The sequence below is a fragment of the Ambystoma mexicanum genome, chromosome 8, assembly GCF_040938575.1.
Source record: "Ambystoma mexicanum isolate Mex_15411 chromosome 8, UKY_AmexF1_1, whole genome shotgun sequence".
NCBI lineage: Eukaryota > Metazoa > Chordata > Amphibia > Caudata > Ambystomatidae > Ambystoma > Ambystoma mexicanum.
Window position 1 is genome coordinate 1,018,046,854 of NC_090929.1, and position 15,346 is coordinate 1,018,062,199.

The 15,346-nt window shown below is 51.3% G+C and overlaps 1 protein-coding gene across 1 annotated transcript in view; it reads right to left on the bottom strand.

Moving 5' to 3' along the window:
- Positions 1-15,346, bottom strand: part of LOC138472665 (inhibitor of nuclear factor kappa-B kinase subunit alpha-like) — a 1,781,717-nt gene that overhangs the window by 1,414,769 nt on the left and 351,602 nt on the right. The gene's annotated exons all lie outside the window — the stretch shown is intronic.

Below are 15,346 nucleotides of genomic sequence, written 5' to 3' on the forward strand. Positions count from 1 at the left end.
ATCTTCGCGATCACTGGCCTGGGCGGATTCCCTGGCGGTGGCCTCCTGATCAAGGCCCTGTGCGCCCTCTCCACCGCAAACCCCTGCGACAGGGCTCCCCCAGTGATCTCCTGCAGCAGCAAGTTCTCAATAAACTCCGTGGGATTCTGGCCTTCAGCCCCCTCCGGCAAGCCCACGATGCGAACATTGTTTCTCCGGGCACGTCCTTCCGCCTCTTCAGCCCTGCTTTCCAAGTTGCCCACCCGCTGCACCAGGGCATGGATATCACGCTTATGTGCGGCACAGTCCGCCACAGTTGGGCCCATTTCCTTTTCCAAAGTTTCCGTGCGCTCAGCCAGGGCTCGCACATCATGCCTCAGGAGGTTCACGTCCTCCTGCACCGCCCCAACCTGTAGTTCCATTGCAGTTTTCAATTCGGCCACAGCAAGTTGGAGCTTGGTCTCCCACGTCGCCTTCAGGTCCGCGATCGCAGCGAGGACCTCCTGGTTCGCACCACCGGCGGCCATCTCCTTGGTCTGAGCCTTCTCCTTACTCCTGGCTCCTTCCGGGCCGGGCGGCGTCTTGGCGTAGTCGTCGAGCGTGGGCTTTTTATTCTTCGCTCTCAGAAGCTTGTTCGACATATCTCCTGTCAGGAGCGTCCTTCTGGCCGTGCTCAGGTCCAAGGCAGGGAGGCACTATGCCCATGCACCACAACTCAGATTGAGAGTCCCAGCTCGCCCAACAATCTCAGCCACCGCTGTTGTCCTGCGCTCCCCCAGATGGGCCGGGTCGCGTTGCCTCCTTCGTAGCGCCCAGAGTATGCTGTGGGAGCCGCCACTGAGGTCCCGATCCACCGCTCCTTTGTCCCCTCGTCAAGCGGCGGCGGCCATTTTGTCGCTCGTCGAGGTCTCGCCACCGGCGCTTCACTCGGCTCCTAAGTACACGTACGCAATGCGAACCGTGTAAAAATGTATCCTCACGTGCAGCCGACCTTCATGTACGCAGTCATCCCAATCTTCGCCAAATCGTAGCGGTCCTTGCGCGGTATCAGTCGGATAATGTACGGATCAGCGGGAGCCCCCGTACAGGCACGTCTTTTCACATGGCTTCGAAGCCACGCCCCCAACCATTCACGTCAGTTGTGGCAGAATCAGAGGCCATGGACACAGCGGATACACTGGCTAGACTTTTACAGTTGGTGGCGGATCTCAGAACCGATATGACTTCGGCTCATACGGCTCTTCACCACAGAATGAACAATCTTTATGATGCCCAACCTCAGGATGCAGGCTATGCAGGGGCAGCAGACCCGTCTGCCCCTGCATTTCCCATTCCTGCACAAAACCCAGTGCCTGTACTGATGTCAACCCAGTTTCCTTTGACACCCCCCTGAGAGATTCCTAGGTGACCCGAAAAAATGTCAGATCTTCATTAACCAATGCAAGCTTCACTTCTTGGGTCGTCCCACTTCTTTCCCTGACTCCACCACAAAAGCTGCATTTGTCTTTTCTTATTTAGGCGGAACTGCAGCCTCTTGGGCCAATCTACACTTGGAATCCAATAGTTTACCTATTGTATGATTGTTATGCCCACATCAACTCTATGAATCAGGTGTTTGATACCCGGTACAAAATCCAAACCACTCATATGGAGTTTCTGGGGTTGAAGCAGGGTGGTACCCCCCTTCTTGTCTATCTAGCAAAGTTCAAATAACTTGCTGCAGAAACCACTTGGCCTGGAGAAAAGAAGGCAGTAGTTTTTTTATAAAAGCTCAGCTGATCAATTCCTGTAGCACCTGTTGGGTTTTTGGAATTGCTTGATCTGGTACTTTAGATCAATGCACGTAAGGCAGAAAGGAGGGGCGAAAAGAGAACAACAAAAGTTCAGGATCACAAAACCGAAGCGCAGAAAATTCCTAGTAATGGTTCTGACCCCATGCAAATTGGGGTTTTCAGAGGTCCCTTGTCAAACTCAGAAAAAGAATATGGACGCAAGTCTAATTAATGCATGTACTGATCCTCCCCTGATCATCTACTTCTAGAATGCCAGAAGAAAGCAGTTAGCAGACAGTGAAATGCCAAAACTCAACCGTAGATGGAGTCCCTCAGTCAGGTGGCGATTTTTTGGACTCCTCTCCATCTCTTCAACACATTCTGGTACATGTAACCGTTTACCTTCTTTCATCTAATCGCAATACGTTATGGACGCAAGCAGTGGATGATTCAGGGGCCACTGGGAACTACATAGATTTATCTTATGCCCACCGGATTGGTGCCCCAACCGCAACAAAACAGCAGCCCGAAATGGTCAACGCCGAGGATGGCAGTGCGTTGCTTTCAGGTCTTGTTACCGAGCAGACGACTCTTATCCCCACGTCCTTGAAGTCAGGTCATATATAAATCATATCCTTTGATCTCATCTCCGCACCTCAGTACAAATTGATACTGGGGATTTCGTTGTCGAATACTCACAATCCTCATGTTGATTGGGAGACACATGTGGTTACATTCGTATCTGAATACTATAACAATTGTTATGATTTCGTCACTAACACTTAACTCAGTTTCGGTTATCGGGGCCGTTACCTCAGGTCTTCTTTCGGAGATTCCTACCGAATACCACGATTTCCTTGACGTTTTCGATAAAGGAAAGGCAGAACAGTTACTGGTCATCGAGATTAGGACTGCCCTATCAATCTGCTCCCTGATTCTAGGATTCCAACTGGCCGTGTTTATTCCCTTACTATAAAGGAATACCTGGTGCTGAAGGAGTATTTGGCTACTTCTTTAGTGAATGGCTTCATGTGACCCTCTAAATCTCCGGCGTCTGCGCCTTTGTTTTTCGTACCTGAGAAAGGACGGGATTTAAGGGCATGTATTTACTATAGAGCGCTCAATGCTGTGACCGCCAAGAATCAATATCCTTTACCGCTCATTTCTGTACTAATGGATTAGTTAGGTTCCTCCATTATTTTCACCAGGCTAGAAATAAGAGGGGCCTCCAATCTAGTGCGCATCCGGGGAGGCGAGGAGTGGAAGAGTGCCATTATGGGTTGTTCGAGCATTCAGTAATGCCCTTTGGGCTATGTAACGCACCTGCTACGTTGCAACATTTTATGAACAATGTGTTTTGCGATACATTGGACCAATACGTAGTCGTGTATTTGGACATATTGATCTATTCTGACTCCAATGTCTATCACATGGCCCATGTCTGGGCTGTTGTGCAATGCCTTCGAAAACACCATCTGTTCGCCAAAGCAGAAAAATGTGTCTTTCACTCTTCTTCGGTTGCATTTCTGGGCTATGGCATCACCAGCAATGGTGTGCAAATGAACCACTCCAAGGTCAAAGCTGTCTTGTATTGGCCTGCTCCCACTTCAATCAAGGCCTTACAGTCATTCCTTGGGTTCGCAAATTTTTATCGACGGTTCATACGTTCCTTTTCCACCATTGACCGCTCTTACCAATCCCAAGGTAGCCTTTGTGTGGAACAATAACGCCCAGAAGGCATTAAACACTGTCAAACAGGCCTTGACCACAGCTCCTGTATTGCAGCATCCAGATTCCCTTCAACCTTTTGTTGTGGAAGCTGATGCCTCTTAGCATTGCATTGGGTGGCATCCTCTCCCAGACTTGTCCTGACACTGGGGTGTTGCATCCCGTGGCTTACTATTACCAGAAGCTGCTCTCTGCCGAGAGAAACTATTCGGTGATGGACCGCGACTCTTGGCTATTCTAAATGCCTTTACAGAATGGAGGCATCATGTGATGGGGGCACGCCATTCAGTCTCTGTTTATACAGATCACCGTAACCTTCTGGCCCTCAAATCATTGAAGTTTATCAACGCTAGACAGGCTCGCTGGCACAGTTTCTTTTCTTTGTTTGATTTTACCATTTCCAATAGGCCACCCGTATTGCATATCAAAGCTGATGCCATCTCCCGATTGGGCGAGTCTCTGCCTCCCAGTTCAGGAAGGGAGTAGCTGTAACTCCATTTCTCCAGTGTTGGTATCTTTCATGGATTCACATGCTGTGAATATTCCCCGTCGTCAGGCTGGGAAACCTCGGTCACTTTAACCTAGCATTTTCCTATGGAAAACCTCAACACTTTAGTGTCCCATCAATGTTCTTTTTGGGTGCTTTAGGCTCCACCAATAGGACGTGTGGTATAAAAATAGCACGACCCCTGCAGCTTCCCTTCAGATTTTAACCTCCAAAGTAGAGGAAACTCAAACTAGGTTTGCCTGCAGGGGCGGCCAACGGGCACATGTTAAAGATACCAACGCTGGAGAAATGGAGTTACAAGTAAGAAACTTCTCCCTTCTCCAGCATTGGATCTTTCATGGATTCACATGCTGTGAATAGATTACATAGCAGTACCACCCATGCATGGCGGAGTGTAACAGGCAAACCAATAAACAACACTTGATCACATCCATGAGACAACAAACCCATCAAGTGAAAAAGTTCAAAATAAACACCCCGAAGCTGCGGGGCTTACCTTACTGGAACAGGCGTTGCAGGACTACATGCCCCACCTGCACATCATCCACATGCTGCTGCCCCACACAGTAATGCCAGGTGAATGTATGCCGCACTGCCCAGGAGGCCGCCTGGCTAATTTCCACCAGTGGAATCCCCAACCATAACGCCGCCGACGAAGCCGTGGATCTTGTTGAGTGAGCCTTAGGAAGCCTCCTCAAAGGCTTCCCAGCTTTCGAGTGGCACAACGAAATTGTAGAGGAAATCCAAAGTGAGAGTCCTTGCTTGGAGATAGCCTGTATCTTGTTGGACAGACCATAAGCCACAAACAGCTGCTTTGACTTCCTGAAGTCCTGAGTGCAACTCAAATAAAACTTTAAAGCCCTCTTAACATCCAGAGAATGCAGGGCCCTTTCCGGGGGCATGGATGCCGTAGCAAAAAACAAGGCTAAAACAATAGGAGAGTTTGTGAAATGCCGTCGGCACTTTGGGGATAAAGTGCGGGTTAGTAGCCAGAATAACCAGGTTACTCACTGTAGTGACCACCTTACTCCTAGTCCATAGTCCCCTTTCCTCCATACTTATGGGACATCTCTCCGTCCTTTGGGACGGGAACGGAGCACTTAGTAAAAAGCATCCAAAAAATGTTTTCAAAAATGTTGTCCTTCCTCTCTTTCTTGCGCGGGGCCCAGCACACGGCCGTAACCCCGCCCACCTCGGCTCCGCCCCGCGCATCGCCCATCAGTCCTTTTCTATCATCAGGTCAAAGACCTTTTAGCAATAACAGAGGAACCTTATTAGAGGGGACGGCGGGAGGGCGTATGGAGGAAAGGGGACTAGGAGTAAGGTGGTCACTACAGTGAGTAACCTGGTTATACTCCTACGTCCCGTCCCCTTTCCTCCATACTTATGGGAGATTCCCAAGCACTCCTAACAGGAACTATGGGTGGATGGAAAACCCCTTACTGAAACAGATTCTTCAGCACAGCCTGACCAAACTGAGCATCAGCTCTCGAGCTCATGTCTAGACAATAATGCTTACAAAAAGCGGATGGGGAGGCCTAAGTAGCTGCTCTTGCGATGGTCTCCAAGGGGACATATTTCTGAAAGGCAATCGCGGCAGCCTTTGCCCGCACCAGGTGTGCATGAATGCCTTAGGAGGCGTCAGCCCTTGGATGGTGTAAGACTCCGTAATGCAGGCGGCGATCCACCGAGAAATAGTCGCCTTAGATACATGTTGCCTTGTGGGTTACCAAAGGTCACAAACAGTTGAGAAGAACTCCTAAGCTCCGTTGTTCTGTCCAGATAGAACTTCAGAGCCCTTCTGACATCGAGACAATGCAGAACCCTTTCTGCCTCTGAGACAAGGTTCAGAAAAAAGAACGGCAGGGAGAATGACTGGTAGAGATGGAACTCAGACACCACCTCCGGCAGGAAAGCATGATTTGTCCGTAGGACCACCTTATCCTTGTGAAAGACCAAGAAGGGATGCTCCACCGACAAGGCCAAGAGCTCACTCACGCGCCTAGCTGACGTAACAGCGACCAAAAAGGACACTTTCCAGGACAGGTAATTGAGGTCCAGTGTGGCCATCGGTTCAAAAGGCTTATGGCACAATGCCGTCAGGACCACATTTAGATCCCACGTCGGGTGCGGATTACGAATTGGAGGAGAAAGGCGTGTCAAGCCTGCAAAATGTCTCTTAACCACTGGGTTACACAGAGAGTAAGAGCATTGGTCCGTAGAAAGGTAAGCGGAAACCGCTGAAAGATAAGTTCTGCATGACAGAACGTGAACGCCCGATTCTGCTAAGAAGGATACAAAGGAAAGTACTGTGTCAAATGTAGCCTCCCTAGGGTCCACTTGCTTGTTTAAACACCAATGACAGATCCTGAGCCATTCGCTTCTGTACTGGGACCTAGTCGAGGGTTTCCTGGCTGCCTGGATAATACGCATGTTATCCACAGACCAGTTAAGATGTTCTAAAGATTTGAACTCCGACACCATGCCGCCAAGCTTAGCGATTGTGGGGAGGGGTGCCACAGTTGCTGTTCCCGCTGATGAAGAAGATCGGGGGTCACCGGTATCCTGATTGGTGGATACACCGACAGGTGTTGAAGTTACGAGAAACAAAACCTGGCCGGCCACCACGAGGCTATGAGTAGAAGACAACAGTTCACCGAGTTCTTCAATTGGCAAATTGCTCGGTGAACTAGAGGCAGAGGCGGGAAAGCGTAAGCCCTCATGTTGTGCCATGGAATCTCGAGGGCATTCCCCCAGAGAGGAGGCTCCCAGACCCCCTCTGGAGGCATACTGAGGAAGCTTCTTGTTTACCGCTGTAGCGAAGAGGTCCACTTCCGGTGTGCCCCAACGCAGGAAAATCCATGAGAGGACCTCCACCTTCAACTCCCACTCGTAACTGACCATTGTCCGCCGGCAGAGGGCATCTGCTGTGACATTCAGCTGGCCCGGGATGTGCACTGCGAGCAGCCAGACACCATGAAGAACAGCCGACTCCCAAATCTGGATGGACAGCTCCACAAGGGGGGGTGAGACTTGGTTCCCCCTTGCTTGTTGATGTAATACAGCAACACCACATTGTCCGTGCGTATACGGACCACCTTGTTGGCAATGATCGGTATGAAAGCCCTGAGTGCAAGGCAGATCGCCAGAAGCTCCAGATGATTTATGTGGAGGAGCTTGTCCTGAGGCGACTAAAGGTCAGAGACCTGAAGAAGATCCAACGTTGCACCCCACCCTAGTAGTGAGGAGTCCGTTATGACCATCACCGTAGGGGCTGGGTCCTGAAACCCTGCACCCACCGACAGGTTGCTGAGAGACTACCACCACTCCAGGTCCACTCTCATGGAAGCCGGAATCATTATCAACTTGGAGTCCGGATCCACAGCCTGACGCCAAGAACTCCGAAGAGCCATCTGAGTCCGCCTCATCTTGAGACGAGCAAGAGGAAGAACCAACACGCACGAGGCCATGAGGCCCAGAAGCCCCTGGAACCACCAGGCCGACATGTCTCCGACTCCGCAAACATCTGACACGTGGCAAACAGATCCGCCATTCTGTCCCCAGTCAGGTACACTCTGCAGCCGATCGTGTTCTGTGTGGATTCCGAATCAGAATATGCATGTACGCATCCTGAAGATCCACCACGCTGAGCCAATCGCCCATCTGCAAGGAGGACTGTATCTGGCCGGGCATGATCATCTTGAATTTCTCTTGGGGTAGGAAAAGATTGAACTGGGAAAGGTCTAGGATGGTGCGCAGGCCAGCCTGGTTGGGTTTGGGCACCGTAAACAGCCGGGAGAAGAAGCCCTCCCCTTGTTCCCCAGCTCCGAAGTCCAGAAGTTTCTGCACCTCAGCATTCAGGGAGGGTGATCCAGACAGCTGGAAAGGAGGGTTGAAGGCTGGGGTAGGGGTAAGCCGAAGCCCACCCGAGTGACTGACAAGACCCATCTGCCTTCGGTGATGGTCTGCCATGCCTCCTAATGAGACGCAATGCGTCCTCCCACCGGGGTCTTGTGCGAGCGCGGAGAACCCTCATTTTGTAGGTTTTTCGGTGGCGTTGCCACCTGAACCTGAGGAGGAGGCTGAGGAGCGGGAGAAAAACCGAGTCTGTTGTTGCCTCTGGCGGTTATTCCACGAAGAGGTATCCACCCTACGAGATTTCCGGTCAAGGAAGCCCCTGAAACCAGAGGAGGGCCGACTCTGCGACAACAGTCTCTGGGTTTAAAAAGGGAGTTTTAACTAGGACCGACAAGGACTTAGCTGTCTGAGTGCTATCCTTCGTCTTGGTCAGCTCCACATCCGTTGTAGAATGAAACAGGTCCTTACCGTCAAACGGAAGGTCCAACACCTTGTCCTGTACTTCCTTTGAAAATTTGGTGGCATGCAGCCACGCCTGTCGGGAGGTATCAACCCCCAACATAAGACCCCGAGCGAGGTGACTACATGGCGAGCCGCAGCCTGCAGGAGATCCTGGGCAAAGACCCTGGCGTCGGATAAACCCATCTTAAAATCCTCGAGCTTCTCGACCGGAATGAATTCCTCAAACTCCGACAGACCTTTCCACATCCGCATATTAGCCCCCGCTAACACCAGTTCGGCATTGGCCTGCCGGAGCTGCAAGGCCGAGTTGGCGAAAATTTTCCTCCCAAGGGAGTCAAGGAGCTTGTCCTCCTTCCCCAGAACCTGAGTAGCCGTCGTAGAAGAGGATGCAGCAGGCCTGGACTGTAAGGTAGCCGCAGCCACCACCGTGGAGGAGGAGGGTGGACAAGACGACAGAGCCACTTCTTCCAAAGAACGCAGCCTGTATCTCGCTTCAATTTTCTTATTGACGAAAAGTTCATAGTGTGGCTTTTCCCAGACCCTGTGGACCTGGGCCAGAACGTCCTTCTGCAAGAACAGGCCAGTACGCTCCAAAGGAGACAGGGTGAACACCCCAGAAATCACGCCCTCCTGCGGAGTGGGTGCCTTGGGCACCGGAACATCCAAGCAGCACATCAGGTCCAGTACCCGGTCATGAAAAGCTCTAATAGAGCGAGACAAGTCCTTGTTGTCCTGATCTCCCTGCGCGTCATCCAACAGGTCAGGATCCTGTTGAGCCGCGTCGGGCACTGCCTTGTCCACAGGGGACAATGGGGGCAAAGGTGGAAGAGTCGGGGAAGGCACCGTAGACAAGGGAGGCGCCGGCGGAACCACCGGAGGAACAGGTGGAGCCAGAGACGCAGGTGGACATATCTCCCTAAAAAGCCCTTTGAAATATTCCCTCATGAGGTCGGTACGCATAAGCGTCTGAAATTTGCCGAAAAAGGCATCCTCCGGGGACTGTTCTGGAACCGGAGGAGGCCTCTCATGAGGAGGATAATTCCAGGGACGGGACGTAACGGGGAAGGTTGCCACACTGGCCCATCTCCCGATGTATCCACAAAAATCAAAGGTGCCCACCCAACAGGCAATGAAACATTGTGCGCAAGGGGCATCCGAGCATTCCATTCATAGATTGGCCGAAAAGGATGCGCACAAGGAACTCTATTGTTCACCCACAAAACCAAGCCCTACACCTGAGGCCGATGGCGTAGTTGTAGGGGTAACACCCAAAATGGCCACCGCAGTCGTGGCGGGAATGGCCGCCATTTTGTCATCACCTGAGGGGAACTGCGGCATGTGAGGAAGTGAGGCAGGGGTCCCCGTCGATGGATCAGAGGTCTTAACTTTAGCCTTAACATAAGGAACCTCGGCCGAGCTGGTACTAGGAGGCCTGGAATGTTTCTGTGACATACCAATCGCCAAATTAGCCTTCTCAGGAAGGACCTCGGGTGTTAGGGAGAATTCTCTGTTAAGGCTAATTTCCCAAACCTAGTGAGTCCCCCAGCAGCTTTGCTGGATTTTTGGGGTTTATTTTTTTCTCCTGCTAAGAGTGAGACTCTTCTTTCTCCCACTCTTAGACATGATTTGAGATATCCTTTGACTTTGTAATGTGTTTAATGGGCTATGGGGTCTTTTACTCCATAGGGTTTCATGTATTTTTGGTAAGTGTGTTACATAGCACCCTCAGTGCAGTAACACAGGGGTGTCATAGTGACCCCTAAACAGACTCCATACCCTGGGACAGACTACTGTCTCCCAGGGCATGTAAAGTCACCATTGACTTTACTAGTCTTAAATTGTGAACAGAACCAGTACAAACCATCCTATTGTGGAAGTACTGGTAGGGGTAATTAGATTGCCCCTGGGTCTGTTTTTCGAGGGGGCACTGTGCAGTCTCCCCTCGGCGAGTTTCTGGCTGGTGGCAGTGGTTACCACGCGAAATATTCCACCAGAATATTTCCTATGGGATTTTCCCATTCATTTTAAACGCACCACTTTTTGGTGCAATGTTAAAGATACCGCCGGGTTATTTATTTAATATTTATTCCCCGGTTGGGTCTTTTTGCCAGGACTCGGTTTTAAAATGGCGTTTGTGTTTGCCTCTGTAACTCCAACCCAAGTCGAGCCCTTTGTTCCACTTTTTGGCGGGCTTCTCCACAGAAGCCTCCAAAAGTGGTGCCACTCTGTCTGGGTCCACAGGATGTGTGGGGGGGGGGGGGTGTAGGCACCCTGGCTGAGTTGCCTCGGCAACTCAAGTCACACTCTTGTGTGATTGGCCCAGTGGTGAGCCGCCCGGCTCACCACTTAGCATGTTTGAGTGACAGCTAGGACTGATGAATGGGGGTTTTCTGCATAAAAGCAGGGCTTTGGGGACTGGAACTTCAGACGTCACCTCAGGACCAAAGAATCCGAAGAGGGAGAAGCTGAGCCGACCTGCAACGACGACACCACCGGTGGAGCCCTGCTGAACCGTCTCACCACTTCCCAATGACAGAGAAGAACTTCATCCCGGAGAGTCTTCTTCCTCTGAGCTGGTGGGGATAACCAGTTCGCCCTCTTTTCGCCTTCCTAGACCGTCTCGTGGTCGAATCGCCTGTGCCAAGCACCCCGGCGGGCGGATAGCCATGCTTCACCACTCCCGGGAATAAAAGGGTAGTACCTTTTAACCGGGAAACTCTGCGGCTGGTTTCTTCCCTGGCAGTGCAACGACCTCCAGCTTTCCTCCACGTCGAGATCTTCTCTTACCCTGGACGAAGCACTGACTTGCACCCGCTGCCAGGAACAACTGCCCCTGCTGGAGCTTTCTCACCATTTCAGGTACTGAGTCCGCCTGGTCTCCCTTGCAACAGACTGTTCAAGGTGTCCCGTATATCCTTGACTTTCTATCCTGGGGTGACTTGGGACCTACTAACTAACTTTTCCTGACTTGATCCAACCCTTTTGAACTCTTTGCAAAGACTCTTTAAAAGTACTATTCAACTGTGTGATCTTGGGACACATTTCGCTTTGCTCTCACCAAGAGTGGGCCTGGCCTATGACTTTCTTGCTCCTCAGTAGACTCTGCCGTTTCTGACTTGCTCTGGTTCTCCTAAAGTGTTGGTATTGTGTATGTTCCTAAGTCTGCCTTTTTCCCTCCCTTTTTAATTAACTTATTGGAGTGCCATCTTAGGTTGAGCGCTCACCTCTGTCTGAAAATAAGTGGTGTTTTAACTAAGACTTGTTCAATAAGTGATCAGGGATGTATATATATTAATAGTGACTGTGTTTGAACTTGCTTGCCATATTAGTGTTAGTGTATTTTTCAAAGTGTGTTCTTAAATAAATAATTATATACTTTTATACCCAAGCTCTGGTCAGTGTTTGCTTGTGCTACTGTATTTTGGTACCTTATCTTGTATACTCTATATACTGTCTAACTCTTCTTGAGAGAAGTCTGGCTGCTCAGCCACAGCTACCAGGTAAATCAGGGTGGTACAGACTGCTACCAATTGGGTTTACTGCCAACACCTGTAGTCTTAAGCCTTTTGCAGTGGTCCCTAAGGGAACTGCACAGGTTTCTGCCTAACACCTCGGCACTGCCGGTAAAAGAAGAACTTTCCTTCTTTGCCCCCTCAACAGATCTGGCGTCGCCATAAGAGCGGGAAAGGTGAGGAATGACCTTCATCGATAAGGCCTTGCTAGGCCTCTCAGAAATGTTGGTAGCTTTAGCCTCTGTACGAGGGACCTCAGACCCAGGTCCGGTAACAGCCTTATTAGCGCGGGCCTTGAACATCCGTTCGGTAACACCAAGCCCCACCGAGGCCTCGGGGCGAACCCCAGTCTTATTCTTGAGGGAAGCCGATAGAGAGGCCTCAGAGCGAACTCCGGTACCCCACGACTCAGTAGAACTGGGTCTACAAGCAGCCCCCACAGGAGGGGCCTCGGAGCTTACTCCGGTATCCACAGGCCCCTTACGAAGACCCTCGGAGAAAACTCTGGTACAATTATTAGGCCCAACAGGCACCTCAGGACAATCCCCGGTGACAGAGCGATCTGCGCCCCGCCTGGCTTGGGAAGAACCCGGGAAGGTGTCTCCCGGCCGGGGTGCTCTGAAAAGTAAAGAACTTACCGGGGGTTTCTTCTTTTCATCAATAAATGCTTGAAAATGCGAAGGAGGAGTTCGACGGAACACCTCCTCCCACCGCTCCAACCGACGATGAAGTGCCCGGACCGAAAAGGAATCACAGTAAAAACAGGAGTCCCAACGGTGGTCCGGACCCAAACACTCTAGACAAAGAGGATGGGGGTGCGCCCTCACAAAACGTTGCTGACACAATGAACAATCAGGAAAGTCTAGTTTGAACGACAGACTAGTACACGATCGCTAGTGAGAGCCAGAGAGGAAAAAAGGGAAGAAAATCTTCCGCGGATGCAAGTGCGTCGAGTCCCGAACGAGAGCAGAAAAGGATTGATGGGCGATGCGCGGGGCGGAGCCGAGGTGGGTGGGGTTATGGCCACGTGCCGGGCCCCGCGCAAGAAAGAGAGGAAGGACAACATTTTGAAAAAAAATGTTGGATGCTTTTTACAAAGTGCTCCGGTCCCGTCCCACAGGACGGAGAGATGCCCCATAAGTATGGAGGAAAGGGTACGGGACGTAGGAGTATAACCTTGTCCTTCAGAACTCAAGTATGGAGGGTCGACGACCAGTGTCTGCAACTCCAATATCTGCCTGGCCGAAGTAATTGCCACCAGAAAAGCACCTTCCATGATAGAAACTTTAAGGGAGTCGTCGACATCGGTTCAAAAGGCTGTTTCATCGAAACCGAAAGTACCACATTAAGGCTCCACACCGGCGCAAACTTCTTCATAGGAGGAACAGTTTGAAACAACCCTTTCAAAAAATGTTTCACTAACTGATCACTGAACAGAGGAGCAGCAGGTCGCCTCCTAGTGAACCTAGATATCGCTGCCAAATGCACCTTAATGGATGACAATGCCAGGCCCCTCTCCGCCAAATGCAACAGGTACGGGAGAATCTGTGCCGGAGAAACGTTCAAAGGGTCAACCCCAGGGTGGGCCTTACACATTCGCAAAATCTTTTCCATTTACGTCTGTATGAGATATTTGTGGACGGTGCCCTCGCTGCCTCCAAAATCCGTTGACAGTCCCGGGAAATACCTAAATGGCCGAAAAGAGAGGTCAGGAGCCAAGTCGTCAGGCTGAGAGAGCCTGCATCGTGATGCCACATCTTGCCCTCGCCCTGAGACAGGAGATACAGGGCCGCCCCCAACCGAATCGGCTCTTCCATCGACATATGAAGGAGATTGCAGAACCACGTCCATCTGTGCCAGAACGTGGCCACCAGAATCACACAGCATTGGTATCTCCGAATCCACTGAAGGGTCCGCTGAATGAGCAGAAACGGGGGGAATACATACGCGAACCAGCCCGTCCACGGGAACGAAAACGCATCCCCCAGAGACTCTGGATGAGCCCCTCTGCTGGCGAACTCCTGACACTGCTTGTTTTCTACTGTTGCAAAAAGATCCAACGGAGGATGCCATCGCCGGAAGATCATCAAAACCTGCTGCTCCTTTAACTTCCACTTGTGCAGCTGGCCAGCATCTGCCTGAACATTCAATACCCTCGGCAGATGATAGGTCACAATGCTGATCTCTTGAGCCAGAGCCCAATGCCAAACGTCCCGCGCCTCCTTTGACAGGACCCTGGAATGTGTGCCCCATTGTTTCCTTATATAAAACATTGTGGTGGTATTGTCAGTCAATACCCTCACCACTGTTCCGCGTAATGCACGGCAGAAATAACTTGAGGGCCCAGTGCACTGCTGTCAACTCGAGCAAATTGATGTGGAACATAGATTCCCCCTGAGACCACAGGCCCTGCACCTGTGAATCGGCGAGATGAGCACCCCCATTCTGTCTGAGAGGCGTCTGCCACAATCGTAAACTGGAACTCCGGCTCCAGCAACAGCATGCCCCACACCAGATTGGCCCTGCATGTCCACCAGCGCAGAGCGTCCACCAGACTTCTGCTGACCACCAACTTGTCCGACCATAACCCGCGACTCTGCGCCCATCGGTCCACTAGGAATTCTTGCATCGGCCTCATGAAGAGACGACAATTTGGCAGAAGGGGGATACAAGAAGCCATGGCCCCCAACAGCAACCTGTAACTTCGGACCAAAACCACTGTGCCCTCCTCTCACTCGCCTGCTCTCTGCTACAACTTCTTGACACCATCGCTGGAGGGCTTCACCAGATTGTGCCAGGTGAGAAACTCCGCCCCCAGAAACACCAATTCCTTGGTCGGCGTCAAAAATGATTTTTTGAAGTTGATGGCGAATCCCAGTCGTTGCAAAAGCCGCATGGTTGCCACGAAACGGTCTTGCGCCCTCCCCGGTGACAAACCCCTCACCAACCAGTCATCCAGGTAGGGGTATACATGATGACCTTCCCGTCGGAGGAATGCTGCCACTGGTGCCAAAACACTTCGTGAATGTCCTGGGAGACTACTTCAAGCCAAACGGGAGGACCCAAAACTGGTAGTGTTCCAAGCCGACTACAAACCGCAGAAACTTGCGGTGCCGTTGCCGCATAGGAATGTGCAAATATGCGTCCTGTAGATCCAACGAAATTCGTCCGGCTGCACCGACCGGATGACCTCTTGAAGAGTGAGCATCTTTAACTTCAGGCGTTGCAGAGTCTCGTTCAAAGCCAAAAAGTTCCAGAATGGGTCTCCACTTGCCACTGGGCTTCTTCACCACGAAGTAGCAGGAATAAACCCCTTGGCCCCCGCTCTGCCACTGGCACAGGTGCTATTGCCCCTTTCTCCAGCATGAGAACCACCTCCTGCCGCAGGATTTGAAGATGCGGCTGTAAGATATACACCAGTGGAATAGGAACCGGGGGACACCTGAACTCTAAGGAGTGGCCTAGAAGCACCGTGTTCAACACCCAGCGATCCAATGTTATTTTGCTCCACTCGTCAACATGCATAA